The sequence below is a fragment of the Gordionus sp. m RMFG-2023 genome, chromosome 1 (assembly GCF_954871325.1).
Source record: "Gordionus sp. m RMFG-2023 chromosome 1, tfGorSpeb1-WG-v2, whole genome shotgun sequence".
In the NCBI taxonomy this organism is placed as follows: domain Eukaryota; kingdom Metazoa; phylum Nematomorpha; class Gordioida; order Chordodea; family Parachordodidae; genus Gordionus; species Gordionus sp. m RMFG-2023.
In genome coordinates, this window is record NC_088775.1 from 62,941,498 (window position 1) to 62,956,640 (window position 15,143).

Here is a 15,143-nt window from a genome sequence, read left to right on the forward strand (position 1 = left end):
AATTTATAATTAATAGAGTTTAATAAAGGAATTAGAATTTATATTATGGTTTAATTTTCTTTCTATTTTATTCTAGGTTCTAATACCCCAACTTATCACAATAATGATTCAAAGTTTCATTACACAAACGTTTTGAGCCGATTTTTTAAAACGGCTAACTCAATATATTAGCCAGAAAAATTATGCCTAAGCCTCGAGATTTCGTTCATATATGTATAGACCTTTGTTGCTTCTATGAGCAAAATCTTCAGGTTTGCATAATATTTTTCTGGATGGAATAATGAGTTAGCCGTTTTTAAAAATCGGCTCAAAACGAGCCGTTTAACAACACTAGTTAGGACTATTAAATCAAATACTAGATAATTAAGCAATTTATTTGAATAAACATAATATATAAACTGATAATATATAGATATATATAATTTTAAGGAAAAACATAAATAGTTATATAAATTTATATCATTTAAAAATTTAATTAATTTACTTAAATTTGACATATTTTTAATATTACGTAAATAAGAATATTCACATATATATAAATGAGAGGAAGAATTTCTTCCAGTTCTGAGGAATTAAAAAAATATTAAAAAGAAATTCTTATTGCATCAAAATCTAAAATTACGCCAATTGAATGTATATGCAATTTTTAAAACATTTTTGAGTAATGAAACTTTGAATTATTATTACATAAAAAAATTACTACCAATATCCAGACGATCGCATATTTATTTTTTAAAAATATTTAAAAAAATAAATATAAAAAAATATTTTACCCCGAGTTTTAGTAAGTTTTTAGTGCGCACAAATTGAACGTTGCAACGCAGCGTTTTAAAACGCAAGCAATGCATTTTAAATGCATTCGTTCAAATTGAGCACATTTCCGTTTTCCGTTTTTCATTTTAAATTATTTTTTAAAAGACAAACTTGCTTGTGTTTTTTGAAACTTTTTAAATTTTAAAGTGATAAAATTCTTCTAAATTGTAAGAATAATTATTAATAAATGATATAACAATATTTTTATGACATGGAACGATGAAATTACCGAAAGCTTTGCAGAAATGCTGAACCCTTTTTCATGAGAAACTTAAAGTATCAGCTGAATAAGGAGGAAATAGGAAAACTTACTTAATTAAATATTCATGTTGTTTATTTTATTGGTAAGTTGATAATAACTACTTGGAAAATAAAGAGTAGGGCTGTGCCAATCCTCAAATTCTGTTCTGATGTTACTACAAAGCCTATCCAATATTGATTCAAAATTTATATTGATTTTACTTACCATCTATATTTGAATAAATCCCATAAAATAATTTACTATTCATAAAAAATTATTTATTCTCAAAAAGTTAATTACCTTGTATAAAATATTAGAAATGTTAATTTTCATGTGGAACTCTCAACAACAAAAATACCTAAAGTACTTAATGAATTTAATAGGTTAATAAATGTTTTGGAAGAAAGAGCATCTGGGATGCTGTAAAGCTAATTTATATTTTAAATTTTTTTATATTTTATTTAGGCATTTTTTGAATAGCCTTGTAGAGGAGGCTGAATCCTTAATCTATGAGAAGCAATTTCTGTTTAAAACAGAGGTTATGAAATATTTATATTATCTCAAGGCAAATGATATATCGTCAGAACCTATATCATCACAACCTGACAATGATTCTCCATTAGATATTTTTAATAGCATTATATAAATTATTTATTTTTTATAAAAATGTATTGTATGTATTTTGTATATTTTTAAATAAATGATGTTGTAAGATATAAGATCATATTATTTTAAGTTTGAGGTTCATTCCTCAAGATTTTAAATAGCTCAAGAGGCTACACCTAGAATAGTGTCCATATTAAGATTTAATATATTAAATAAATTTTCCTTAATTTTCAATCTTTTTATTTATATCATTTAATATTATAATTGTCTATAAAAATTAATTATGTAACACAATTTAATATAAAATATTTTCATAAATAAATTTAATACAATAAAAATTTAATAATTTATAAAATTTTTATATTTGTCTCAAATAATTTTTGATTCCATTGAAGTAGAATTATTTTCTCTGCTAGGTAAGAAAGGTCTAGTAGTGAGGTTTATCATTGTTGTATCTAATTTGGATGATTACATAAAGCAGGGAGATCAAGTGTATGGTTCACCAACTTTTAATATATTTTTAAGATATAATAAAATTAATATAATGTAACCTCTATATAAAGAGCTATTTCTAAATACTCTACCATCACTCTGCTTTCAATATGCTCCCACATCTATATAAATAAATTTCCTGTTAATGTCTTTTAGGGCTAACAAGTTAATTGAAAATCTATGCTTGCAGTTAAAAAATTTGAGCCACTATTAAGAGGGCTCTCGATATAGATATGTTTTCCATCTATAGCCTTAAAACAATTTGGAAATCCTGATTGAAGCAGGAATTCCTTAAAAAACTAAAGATAAAAGTAAATATTAATCTTGATTTATTATAATAAATTTACTCTTTCCCAATCATTTTTATTAGGCCTAGGCATGTGAATAAGTACAGTAGCATTCCAAATGCTGTGCACACTGATTTCACAATATTAGCTATACAGGATTTTGAAATCCTTGAGCTATAAGCAAGTTGTGCAAATTATACACCATAAATACCTATTATATAAATAATTAATAATGAATTAAATTTATTTTACCTCATCTTGTATAATTATAAAATTGAGAATGTGTTAAATCGCCTTTATTATTAATATATTCAGAAAAAAGATTTCTTTTAACATATATTTGAGATGTCTTGCTCCTTTTCCTTTCTTTATTTTTTTTAAGGAAATATAAGGCAAGGAATTTTATCTGTTTTAAATTTAACTGCATTTACGTTTTTATATATGCGTTTTGAAACGCTGCGTTGCAACGTTCAATTTGTGCGCACTTTACAGACCTTGTGATATTAAATTCGCTATAATATATTCGTGATATATTCCTCGAAATAGTTTTCGCTATATCGTATTCGCGATTTCATGACTTAGCTATAAAACTTTCGCGATAAAAGTTTTGCTGTAATGTATTCACTTTAAATGTTTCATCGCAATAAGGGTTTTGCTATAAAATTCATTTCCTATAAAAGTTTTGCTGGATTAACATGAAACCGTTTAAGGATACAATTTATGGTATTGATTATTATCGTACTTTCGATGAAGATATAAACATATTATTGTTAAATTAAAATTATATTTTGATCTTTTCATTGTTAAAATAAAATTATATTTTATTTTTACAAAACCTTTTATATCTTAAACACCATACTTTCTTATACTAAATAAGAGTTGTATAGATGTGCTAGATGTAATTGAGACATATTTGGGGAAATTTTAATATAAAGATGATAAAGGAGATATATATTTTTTCCGGCAATGTATTATTTTTTCAACATTAAATCATTTTTTGAGTGCACTTTTTTAATTAAAAATCTGATTTTACCGAAAATGTATACCGTCATATTTGGAAACCTACCCTATAAATTTCAGACAATTTTTCCATTTATATCAAATTTTCCAGATTTTTTAATATAAATTATAAATGACTCAGTGGTAACGGAAAAATTCTCTACAGTTCATAAGTGTATTTCAAACGTGTTAGAATATATTTCCGCTAAAATCCGATTTTAAATTTAAAAAACGCGCCCAAAAAATGATTTAAAGTTGTAAAAATAAAACATTGCCGAAAAATCACATTGACGCTAACATAAAATAAATATTTAACATATTTTTTTACTTGGAAAGTAGTGCATCCAAAAAATAAAGTAATGTAACCAAATGCAGTTATTTTTTGTAAAAATATAACTATAACAGCCTTAGTTTTTTTATTAATTTTTAATATGAGTATCGCTTCCAGATATAGGCCTAATATCTTGCAGTATCTGTTTTGCAAAAAGATGATATAGGTGCGTCTATGCTTGAAACTCAGTAAGGCCTGAGAAATGAACTCTATTTTTTCACTATTGATTTTAATACAAAATTTAAGATAATTATAATTTAATTTCTGACTACTAATATTAATTAATGTTAATAATAAGCCAATTTGTTGACAATTTTGATTTAATATATAAATAGACATGTATTATTTTTATTTAGTGTTAAAATATTTGATTTCTGACATGTATAATTTTTTTAAAAAAGAACATTATATTGAATTAATTTACAATAATATATCTTATTGATAATATAATTTCATAAGATATATATATATATATTTTGTATTATACCCATCCCTGATTCTTAGAAATAAATAAAAAAAGTATATACATAAAATATATATTTGTGAATCAACTAGCTGATATACTTACAAAATTATTTGCTAACATTATTATTTACACCTAGTACACATAAATATATAGTATTAATATAAAAAATTTGACATGTTTTAAGGGCTTTTGATAATTTTCTGATTTTGATGTAAGAGAAGATCTTTTTACGTTATCTGGTTCAATTTATTATAAATACACGTATGAATTAAAAATAAACATTTAAAAATAAATACATTTACTTGTAAATTTGGTTTCTAAATGTTTGGATTTAATCAAAAAATTTGAATAGTTTTTATTGACAATACCTATTATAAACAATCATAATAAATATACATCGAATATTGTGATAAATGAATCTATATATAAAAATAGCATTAAAGATAATGTTGTTAAACACTTTGAGCCAATTTTCTAAAACGGCTAACTCAATCAGAAAAATATTACGCAAGCTTAAAGATTTTGCTCATAAACGGCCCAAAGGTTTGGGCATCTATTAACGAAATCCTGAAGCTTGGGAAATATTTTTCCGGCTAAAATATTGAGTTAGCCTTTTTTTAAAATCGGTTCAAATCGAGAACAGTACCAATTAACGAATAGTGGTTTCTTGATTTACAATATAGGTACATAGCCCCCCCCCCCCATCGCCCTGATAGATTCTGTGTATTAAGTTGGCTGATCTTATGTATGAGTTAACCTGAGACAACAGTCAAATTGAATATTAGTCCAATCTTATCGATTTCAGTAGTAAATTGACACTCATAAAATCCTTCATCATCTTTATTTATATAACGAATCTTTAATTTTGAATTTTGATACTTTGGTTGATTTATTATTGTTATTCTGGGGTCTTCAATAAACTTGAAATCTCCTATTGAAAGGATTTGATTATCGCCCAACCTCATCCATGATATCTTAAATTATAAAATTTTATTATCTGCTATATAATTTTGAAATCCTAATTAATATTTTAAATAACTTGTTTTAATATTTCAATGGAGTGGTAATCAGGCTTACTATATAAAACATGCATTGCATGTAAGACTTCAATGCACATTAAATAATGATTCTATATTTTTCTTAAAGTAACTGTAAATTTAAAATCAAAACTAATTGAAAATTTAGCTAGGGCTGCACCGATAATATCGGTAGATAGGTGAGATAATATTGACTTTTTGAAGAAAAGCTCGAGTGGACTGATCTTTAAAACCCCATTTTTTCCACTTTTATTAAAAATGGATTTTATTTTTAACAATATGGTAAATAATAGTGATACAGTATGTGTATTGAAGTGTATTCAATTTGGGTATTATTGCAGGTATTCTATCTAAATTATAAAGGTAAAGGACTCAAGTGTATGACCAAATTGTCTAAATTTATTAAATAGATTCGAATCGAATAGTAACGAATATGAATAGCAAATTGTTAGTTTTGCTGAACAAGAATAAAGAATTATCCGATTCAAATAAAACAAATAATTCAAATATTAATTATTGGAATAATTTGTTTTATTTAAACCAAATTATTCGTTTAATTTGAATCAAATTATTCAGAACAAATAATATGTTTTATAATAAAATTTAATCATTAGTCATTTCTATTGATGATCTATCAATCTGACAGGAGAAGTAATTAACAAGGATACATCAACAATTTGTGGAAGGCTTCGAATATCTTAAAAAGAAGAAACAATAAGAAAAACTCTGCCTTAAAAATTAGCTTGGTATTATAAATTAAATTAATATGCATTTTTAGTTAATTTATAATATTAAAAAAACGAATAAATCGAATACAAATAGTAAATTTTATTATTCGTAAAATAAGAATATTAAATTATTCGATTTGTTTACAAATAAGGCCCTATTTGATTCTTATTCGTTTTTGAGTGGGCTTAATATCTATCAAATGATAATATACCGTTTCTTCCTTCGATATGTTATGCAGATGACAATCTAAATAAGTTGTTGACATCCTCAATGCCGTTATGTTATAGTTTGGTAGTTTTATCTTCATAAATTGTTCTAGAGAATTATAGTTTAAACGATTAAGTGTATAAAATGTTTTCTAATCGTTGGTGGCATAAAAATACTAAGAAAAATATGTAAGATGGGTAGGAATAGGGAAATTGCGATTATTTTTTTATTATTGGGGATGTGTTAGCTAGGGCAAATTTATTTTTGGGAGGGTTTGTAAATATTTTTTTTAATTTAGAAATTATCAATTCGAAAAGTTTTATTTAAGTAACAAATTTTCACAAATTTTTCATTTACGAATTATAATTAAAAATATATAAAAATCTAATGATATTGAATTAAAAAATATGTATGAAATGAGATATGGGATAAAATTAAATGTGTCGAATTGTCAATGTAAAAAAAATATATACATTAAATATAACGGATATAGTTATTAGCATCTAAAAATATTTTGTTTTTTTATCTTCTCCAATAAAACACAAAGACAACCTAATTTTATTGCCAAAGACTCATCCTTTTAATTAGTCTCTTTAAGAAGACAAAACAGCAGGGGTAATATAAATTTTATATATATATTAGGTTTATTGAACATTATTTCTAAGTCTCGAACAAGAGGTATATAAAATCACGATTTTTAATATTCTCCTTAAAATACATCATTCTATTCGTATATTAAAAGAATACACTATTTGTTCTTTTTATTCTATTTAGATAGATATATAATATGAAATCTCATAAAAAAATTAAAACTAATGAAAAAAAAATTAAAATATGATTTTTAAAAAAAACATTAAAACGAGCGGTAATGTAATATTACCTTTTTGGATTTCTAAATTTTACCTTGTAATTCATATAGTATATTTAATATACTTACAAGAGTCGATAAAAACATTTATATTATAATCATTATTTTTAGAAAAAATTAAATATTCTTTAAAATGGTTTTATATATATTTCTAAATTTTTTTTAAGAAACAAGTGGCTATTTATGGCAAGTTAAAAAAAATAATAATTAAAATTTAAAACTTTTATCCCATTTTTATTAACTGCTTATAAAATAAGAAATAAGATTATGCAAGCCATTTTTTTTAATTTAATCGTAAATTTTATTAGATATTTTTTTTAAAATATATATTAATATTAATATTTATTTTTATTTCGTATTTAAAACGGTTTCAATTAAAAAATACAATATAATATAAATGATATCAAAATGAAATATATTTTAAAACAAAACAAATAAGAATATATTAAAAATTATATGAAGAAAAAAAAATATATACTATTTAAATTAATATTAAAAATATATTAAATTTTTTAATTCTAGAGAATAAAACATTAAAAAGATTATACATCTAGTAGTATAATAAAAAAAAGGAAATATATAATAAAATATTGGAGAATATGTTTGTGACGGTGTTATGAAAAGTATTGAGGTTAGGAAGGATCATCTTGTGGAATGAGACTGCCTATGAAGCTAATATAATTAGCCTTGTGTATTGCGATGGCGAGCCTTTGCCTTAAGAAGAAGCCCTCGCGGGGTTCACCGGTTAGTTGACGGATGTGGGAGCCGAGTTCCTTGAAAAAGGATAGCATATTTCCCAAAAGTAGTAAGGGTAGTGGAAATGATGGGGATGAAAATATATTCTTGAGAGATTTCAAAATATTTCGCTATTTTGAGTGACTCCTTTTTCTTAAGTATATTAACTGTTTGATTTGATGGAGCGAGTGGATCAATGCAAGAGTAGTCCCAGACCAGGAATTGACCGCACTTCCAAGGAATTTGTGAAATTCCGTCAGGCCGTTTCCCATCAGATCTGAAAAAACCAGAAGGTTCAAGAGTGGAGGGGATATGAGCGGATCTAAGAGCTCTAAGGATGATAGAATTGCATAGATTATGTCTTACAATTCGACCTTTACATAGCGACAATGAAGACTATGTCTACCATTGCCCAAAACGGCAGAACCGCAACCTGAACATATGTGGGGTGGGTAATAAGACAATTCGAATACCAATTGCGTGAGTAAGCTCGTTTTTATTCAGTTGTTATTGCAGATTAACAGACGGAATAGCTTCGAGAAACTCATGGCCTGAACCATTAAGCAGAGAAGAGAATAAGGGACGGTCAGATAATTGCATTCTGGAAAGGAGTGATTCAACGCAGAGTACAATAATAGGCCTATCCCAGTCCTTCTGCTTATTCGATTCGGGAAGAGGGTGATCCGCAGTAATTCGAGTCTTCCATTCGATGATTGCTTCATTATAAGACGAGTTGAGTTTTAAAGAATTAGGATTTACTATGTTTTTAGTTAAAGGTAACTGGATATGAAGGCTGTTAAGGCGAGATCGGAAAGAGATCTGAAACCTAGACCTCCCATCTTAGTGGGTAAAGAGGCTTGTGTCCATGCAATTTCATCAAATTTAAGATTTAGGATATTTTCGATAAGGATTTTGATCCCATTTTCATAAACTCCAAGTGGAATGGGGAATTTAAATATAGCTGTTGAACGAAGTGAGTAAAGAATACGGGGAATATTGAAAAAATTTTTCACAAGAAAAAAAGCTTTATGAGAGGGAAGTAGGGAAAATAAATATGCCAACTCAAATAAAGTATCCAAAGTGGACTGAAGAAAGGAAGAATTAGCAGAGTTACCACCAACGGAGGCTCCCAGATGATAGAGACCATCAAGAGTCGTTAGTTTGAATTTGTTTGTATTAGGTTCGATTGTATTGATAGAGATAAATTCTGATTTCTCTGGATTAATGGAGAGTCCAATAGCAGAACCGGTCTCCTTGATGTTGTTCACGGCTTTATTGACCTCAACATTGGATCCTCCAAGGATACCATCATCAATGTACCAGGAATGCAAGGATAATGAGCAGACCGAATTAATGGATTTAATGATGTCATTAATACCTAAACAAAAGAATAGGGAACCTAGGGGGTCTCCCTGCTGAATGCCCTCGACGGAAGGAATTTTAAAGGTATCAAACTGAAGAGTGGAGGGCTGTTGATAACACGAATAAAAAAAACTTAGTGTAACTGGGAAAAAGATTACTTGAGGAACTCAGAAAGGAGTTCCGGGAGAGTGAGTCGAATTTAATCAAGGATTCATTAGAAGGTTAATTTTCAAGATATAATCTGGACATATGTACAACCGCTTCACAGCCACCGGGGATTCCAACACCAAGTTGGAAGGGGCTTAGGAGACGTGAAGCATCATGCTTAATTCGAGATGATATCATCTTGGCTACTAAACGACGAAAGGTAGAACCAATGGCAATGGGTCTGATATCATTATTAGGCTTTTGAAGTGCGATTAGCCTAGCACCAAAGAGGATAGGTGAAACGAACTTTGGAACATCACCGTTTAAAATTTTGTTGCAGAAGTTTGTTAATTTGGAGAGAACGGATGTGTGAGCATGTAGAGGGGGAAGTGATTTCCTGGAGAAAAATGGGGCGTATGCCATCGAGCCCATGAGCGGAATCGCGATAAAAGGAAAGAATGGTTTTCCTCACTTCTTCAGAAGTAAAAAGAGAGGCGCAAGTAGAATGAGGTTGAGGGGAAATAGGGATGATGTTAGCTGAGGGGTGTTTTTGACATAACTTTAAATAGGTGGACGTGGATGGCTCAGCTAAAGAGTCATGTGTGGACACAAATCTGAGTGCTCCTTTAATATTGAAGTTGTCAATTTTCTTGCAGATCAAATTGGCCTTCAACTCTATTGGTGAGAGTCTTTTTTTGTTTAAGACTGGCTGTGAAATTTTGTTTTCATGAAGATGGGGGGGGGGTCTTCATTGAGGCAGCATCCTTGATTTGCTGAGTGAGGGATTTAGGTGAATTTTTGTCAGGCACTCTGAAAGTATTATATCCAAAATATAGGAATTTTAACCATTCTTGTTCATTACTAAAGTTTTGCAAAAGAGAGGATAGGCATTCAGCAAAAGATTTAGCAACATACAATCTAGCACCTTTAGGGATCCTTGAAATAATATTTGGTTTGGGATGGTCAAGAAAAATATCTGAGAAGCTGGAATTATATTGTGGTGAAGTGGAACGGAATTTTCTGGGGGGATAATCAAAGTATTGGTAAGTGAAAAAAGAACGTAGCCAGAGTGTGAACAGCTGAGTGAAGGAGGACCATGGACTTGTAAGCATTCATTATTACTTATATGTACTGATTTTTGACAAGAGGGACAGATTTATGATGAAAACATACAGAGGATGGTAAATTAAGAATTCATGTTGTAGAAAAAATTAATTTGACTCAAACAATAACTATGGGAACCCAGCAACAATTTTGGATAATGAGGTTATATTTGATTATTTTGAATAAATTCATTAATAATAATAAGAATTCAGGAGAACATTTTGGGATAGTAAAAATTATATCAGTTAATTTAAGAGAACATCAAGATACATTGAAAACAATATACATTTTTAAATAAGAAAAATCAAATACTAATTTCTTGAAAGAAGAAATTAAAATTGGAAAAATTGATGAATAAACATCTTGATAATTGGTTATATTTTAAAATTATGTAGGTATGATAATAAATGAATGATTCATGTTGTTGATATAATTGTTTAAATTTCATAAATAGCTATAGGAAGGATCCTAATAATTCTAGATTATAATCTTATAAACAGCTAATTGTGAATAAAGGGCTAAAAGCTTGGTTATTGCAGGTTTGGGAGAGAATGATCCAAGAGCTAATTTTATTATTGCAGCTTGGTATGAATATGATCAAGTGATGGTTGTTTAGATACTATATTACTTATAATCTTATAAAAAGCTGATTACGTGATAAAAGCGTTTTCGCCCTCTGGTTGTGGATACAACAGAGCTACGCTAGGTTTTCCTCGAAAATCCATCAAACTGGATAGTTAATTAAGGGGAGAAAAATGAGGAGCCCTTCACACGTTTGTGGGGAAACCGCACGTATTTGTACGCGCAACAATCCGAGAATTGTTGCTTAAACGTCTATAGGCTAATAAACAAAAAGAAATGGGAAAAACAAAAGCCTATACCCAAGAACTGCAAAAATAATTTAATTACTTTAAGGGTGGGTGGTGGCTAATTTTAAGTTTAACATCTAATGTAAGCCTTGATAATTACTATCAATAATTGAGAATGTGTTCATAACAATTGAAATTAGAATTTATTCATAAAAATAAGAAAAAGCTAATGGGTTTACCGCAAATTGTTTAAATAGGTGAAAATTCCAGTGAATAGGCAAAACTAGTCAGTAAGAGGTTTATGACTATCCAGCAACGAACACCACACAACAAAGGTTTTTTTTTCTTTTTCCAGAGAAACAAAATACTCTATGGAGTGATAGATAGATTATATAGAGAAAAAGGTCTTTGATATTGATAAAGATATGTGAGAAAGGAGCTACGACGCAAAAATAGGAACCAGCTACGTAAGTTATAGGAAATAGAAAAGTAATTGTTGGCCAGGATTAACAAAAGGCATTCTGGCTTGATTGTTATATGATAGTCTATCACTCACGGAAAGACTCTACCAACAAACATAATTACAAACCTTGCCACCCCCCTGTCGACTGGTTTCTCAATAAATGAAATAACAAGTGGTAAAAGACAATGGGAAAAACAAAGCTCCGGGGCTAGATAATATCACAGCAGAAAAACCAAAAATAGCACCTATAACAATATCTCGCTACCTTTTAGCCCTCTTTCAATAAAATATGGGAGAGCGGAACTACTGCAGTGGGATGGAACAAATCCTATTTAAGTAACTACCCAAAAAACTAAGACCACAGAAATTAAAGGGTTACTGAGCTTAGCCATCACATCCTGTAGCATGGAAAAAAATTTTTTTCTGGTTCACTCAAAAAACCACAAGCATGTCACCTACACCGAATCCCCCCCTCCCCCCCCCCCTTAAAAAATACATAAGTATATACAGGCCAAGAAAAGAATATACTGGAGCCAAAAATTAATTCAGAAAAATAATCATGCAGAAAAAGTAAGTACAAACCCCATTCTACTTTACATTTGTAAATTACAGCAGAGCTATTGATAATGTTAACCATGCAGCTTCGTTGTCAGAAAAGGGAAGACCCCAACATCTTTCAGATTCAGAAAACCACTAATACATGTTTGGATGCTTCGAAATCAATGACGAAGAACATCCCCTACATCCAAGGTAAAAGGGAGTAAAACAAGGCTAAACTCTTGCCACTCCTAAATAAAAACATAAAAATTAAAACAAAAGAGAAACACTGGGAACGACCAATGTATTATATGTAGACTCCAATTAAGATGTAATGTTTTGGAAAAGAAAAAAGTTCAAGACGTTAAATCTAGTTAACTAGCAATAATAAAGACAAATAATGAAATGAATAAAAAAACAGTTTTCCTCCTTATTTTTCCCAAGAAAAACATGTAACCACTTCAAAAACTTATAGTTAGAACAGGGTAAATGTAGTCACAATGTACTTAGGAAACATACTTAATAATAAAAGTAGTTGCAAAGAAGAAGAAAAATAAGAATACAAAGGCGAGTGGAAACTTTTAAACGTATATAAAAAGTATGGAAGATAAGAGAGAAATCTGTATTTTCTAGACTGAGGGCACATCCACTATTCCTATATTAGTCTATGGAGGGAGCGGACATGTTAGAGAGACCAAAGAAACTGGGGAAGAAAAAAATAAATAAAAAATAAATTAAAAAAATAAAATAAAAAAATAGATGACTATAAACAAATAAATGCCTCATAAACAAAAGAGAATACCTTCTACCGCAGAAACATTTCGAACTCAAAAACTATGGAAAAATACAAAACATACCCAAAAACTAAGTTAAAAAGAGCCAAAGATTAATTCTAGCCCACATAAGAAACGCAAATCACAAACTATTTCTCAAATGCCATTAATATATCTTAACTCATATAATGGGAAATGTATAGAAGTACAACAACACCTAAGACATTGTATATGTAATGTATGTAATTAGAAATATGGGACGGACTGATTTAAATTAGTACATTAAGTCAATAAGATAAATAAAAGCTAATGTCAGTGAAGTAAGTAATTTACAGAAAAGGTGAAAGACAAAGTCAAGAGGTAAATTGAGAAATGAAGAGATTAAATAACCTGAAATACAGAAATAAAAAAATTAAAAAAAAAATAAAAATTACGAGAGGTTTAGGTAGTTTGATTTAATTTTTAGTAATTTCTTTATAGATTTTTTGTTTGTATTTAGCCTTAGGAACTGTTTCAAATTTAAGTTTAGATCCATTATGTCCTTCAAGGCTCTGTAGAAATAATGTCTTATATTTGCAATATGTTTTCCCATTAAAGGAGTATAACCAATTAATGGCATCAATAACGAGGCTATTGCTACTATGGTTTCTTAAAATATGGGCAAAAAAAAAGAGAATCGGGATGATGGTTGAGTTGAAAATACGGAGTCTTGTGAAAACGGATATCTCTCTAGCTTTCCACAGTTTAAAAAATTTATAAAAAGCCGCCCTAGCATTTTGTATACGAATTTTTAGTTCCTCTTTGCAACTACCTTTATTGTTAATGGTTACACCTAGATATTTAAAAGATTTCACCACCTTAACCAACTTTCCCCCAACCACCAAACTATTCAGAAGAGGCGCCTGAGACGAGGGCATTATCACTGTTTTATCAAAGTTTATATCCAAGCCAACCTTAAGACTAAAGGAGTTCAATATAGAGATCAAATTTTGGGTTTCTTCCAAACTTTTTGTTATCAATACTCTGTCATCAGCATAACATATCACCCTATTTTCCAAGAAGAACGACTGACTGGACCTGAATTCTAAGAGATTCGCAGTAGCCAGAGTATCTACTATGATTTTATTCATGAGTATATTAAACAATAGCGGGGAAAGAACACACTCTTGTTTTACCCCTTTCTTTGTCCTAAAAGATGGAGAAACCTTATTATTGATTTTTAAGGAGGCAAAAAGACTACTATAATGTGTTTTAAGGATCCTTATAATATTAGAGTCAATACCACATTCGGTTAAAATCTTCCAAAGCGCATCATGGTTAACATTATCAAAAGCACGTTTAAAGTCGATAAAAATAAAGTAAAAAGGTAATTTATACTTCTCACATTTCTGCATTATAATCTTTAAAGCTAATATTCGTTCGTTTATATTTCTACTTGGACGGTAAGCACAAATGTATTTAGACAAATGGTTTGGTGTAGAGGAAAGAATGCGGTTTTTTAAAAGAACCATAAAAACTTTTGATGCAATAGACGTGAGAGCGATGGCTCTATAATCCTTGAATTTAGATGGATTTGGAATTTTCGGGAAGTTGCAAAAGATAGTCCTATTCCAATCCGCCGGCATCATCCCAGTAAACCATATCTTGTTAAACAAAGACAGTAAGAACCGAAAGATCGCTAAGGGAGCTGCTTTCAGATGTTCTCCTGTAATGTTATCCGTACCCGGATATTTATTATTCCTAAGCTTCTTAATAGCAGCCACAATTTCAGCCAATGAAAAGTTTGCGTCCAATTGTCCAACACTTTGACTAGTGGTTGGGATTAAGGTAGGCCTCCTAGAATCAAAGACTCACATATAGTGATCGAGCCATAACGCCATCTGTTCGTCGGGGTCAGTAATTAACTTATTTTTATCCAGCCTTATAGTTGGAAGTGTCTTGAACACTTTTACCTATCAAAAGTAATTTAGTTTCTTGTAGGCGTCGAAAGTTCTATTCTCCCTCATATCCCTGTCTATCTCAAAAGTTTTTTAGCAATAAAAATCCTTCTATCTCTCCTTAGGAGTCTATGAATTGAGGTCCATAAATGACTATCGCGCTCTCCTTGTAGCTTGAGTTGAGCTATCATGCGAATGGT

The 15,143-nt window shown here is 29.3% G+C and overlaps 1 long non-coding RNA gene across 1 annotated transcript; it reads right to left on the reverse strand.

The window, feature by feature from the left end:
• Window positions 1-5,021: 5,021 nt before the first annotated feature.
• On the reverse strand, window positions 5,022-6,303 carry LOC135922677 (uncharacterized). The gene is made up of 3 exons (XR_010570995.1): window positions 6,213-6,303; window positions 5,115-5,209; window positions 5,022-5,073 (listed from the first exon to the last, which is right to left on the reverse strand). It is a non-coding gene; the product is annotated as an uncharacterized LOC135922677 (long non-coding RNA).
• Between the last annotated feature and the right edge of the window lie 8,840 nt (window positions 6,304-15,143).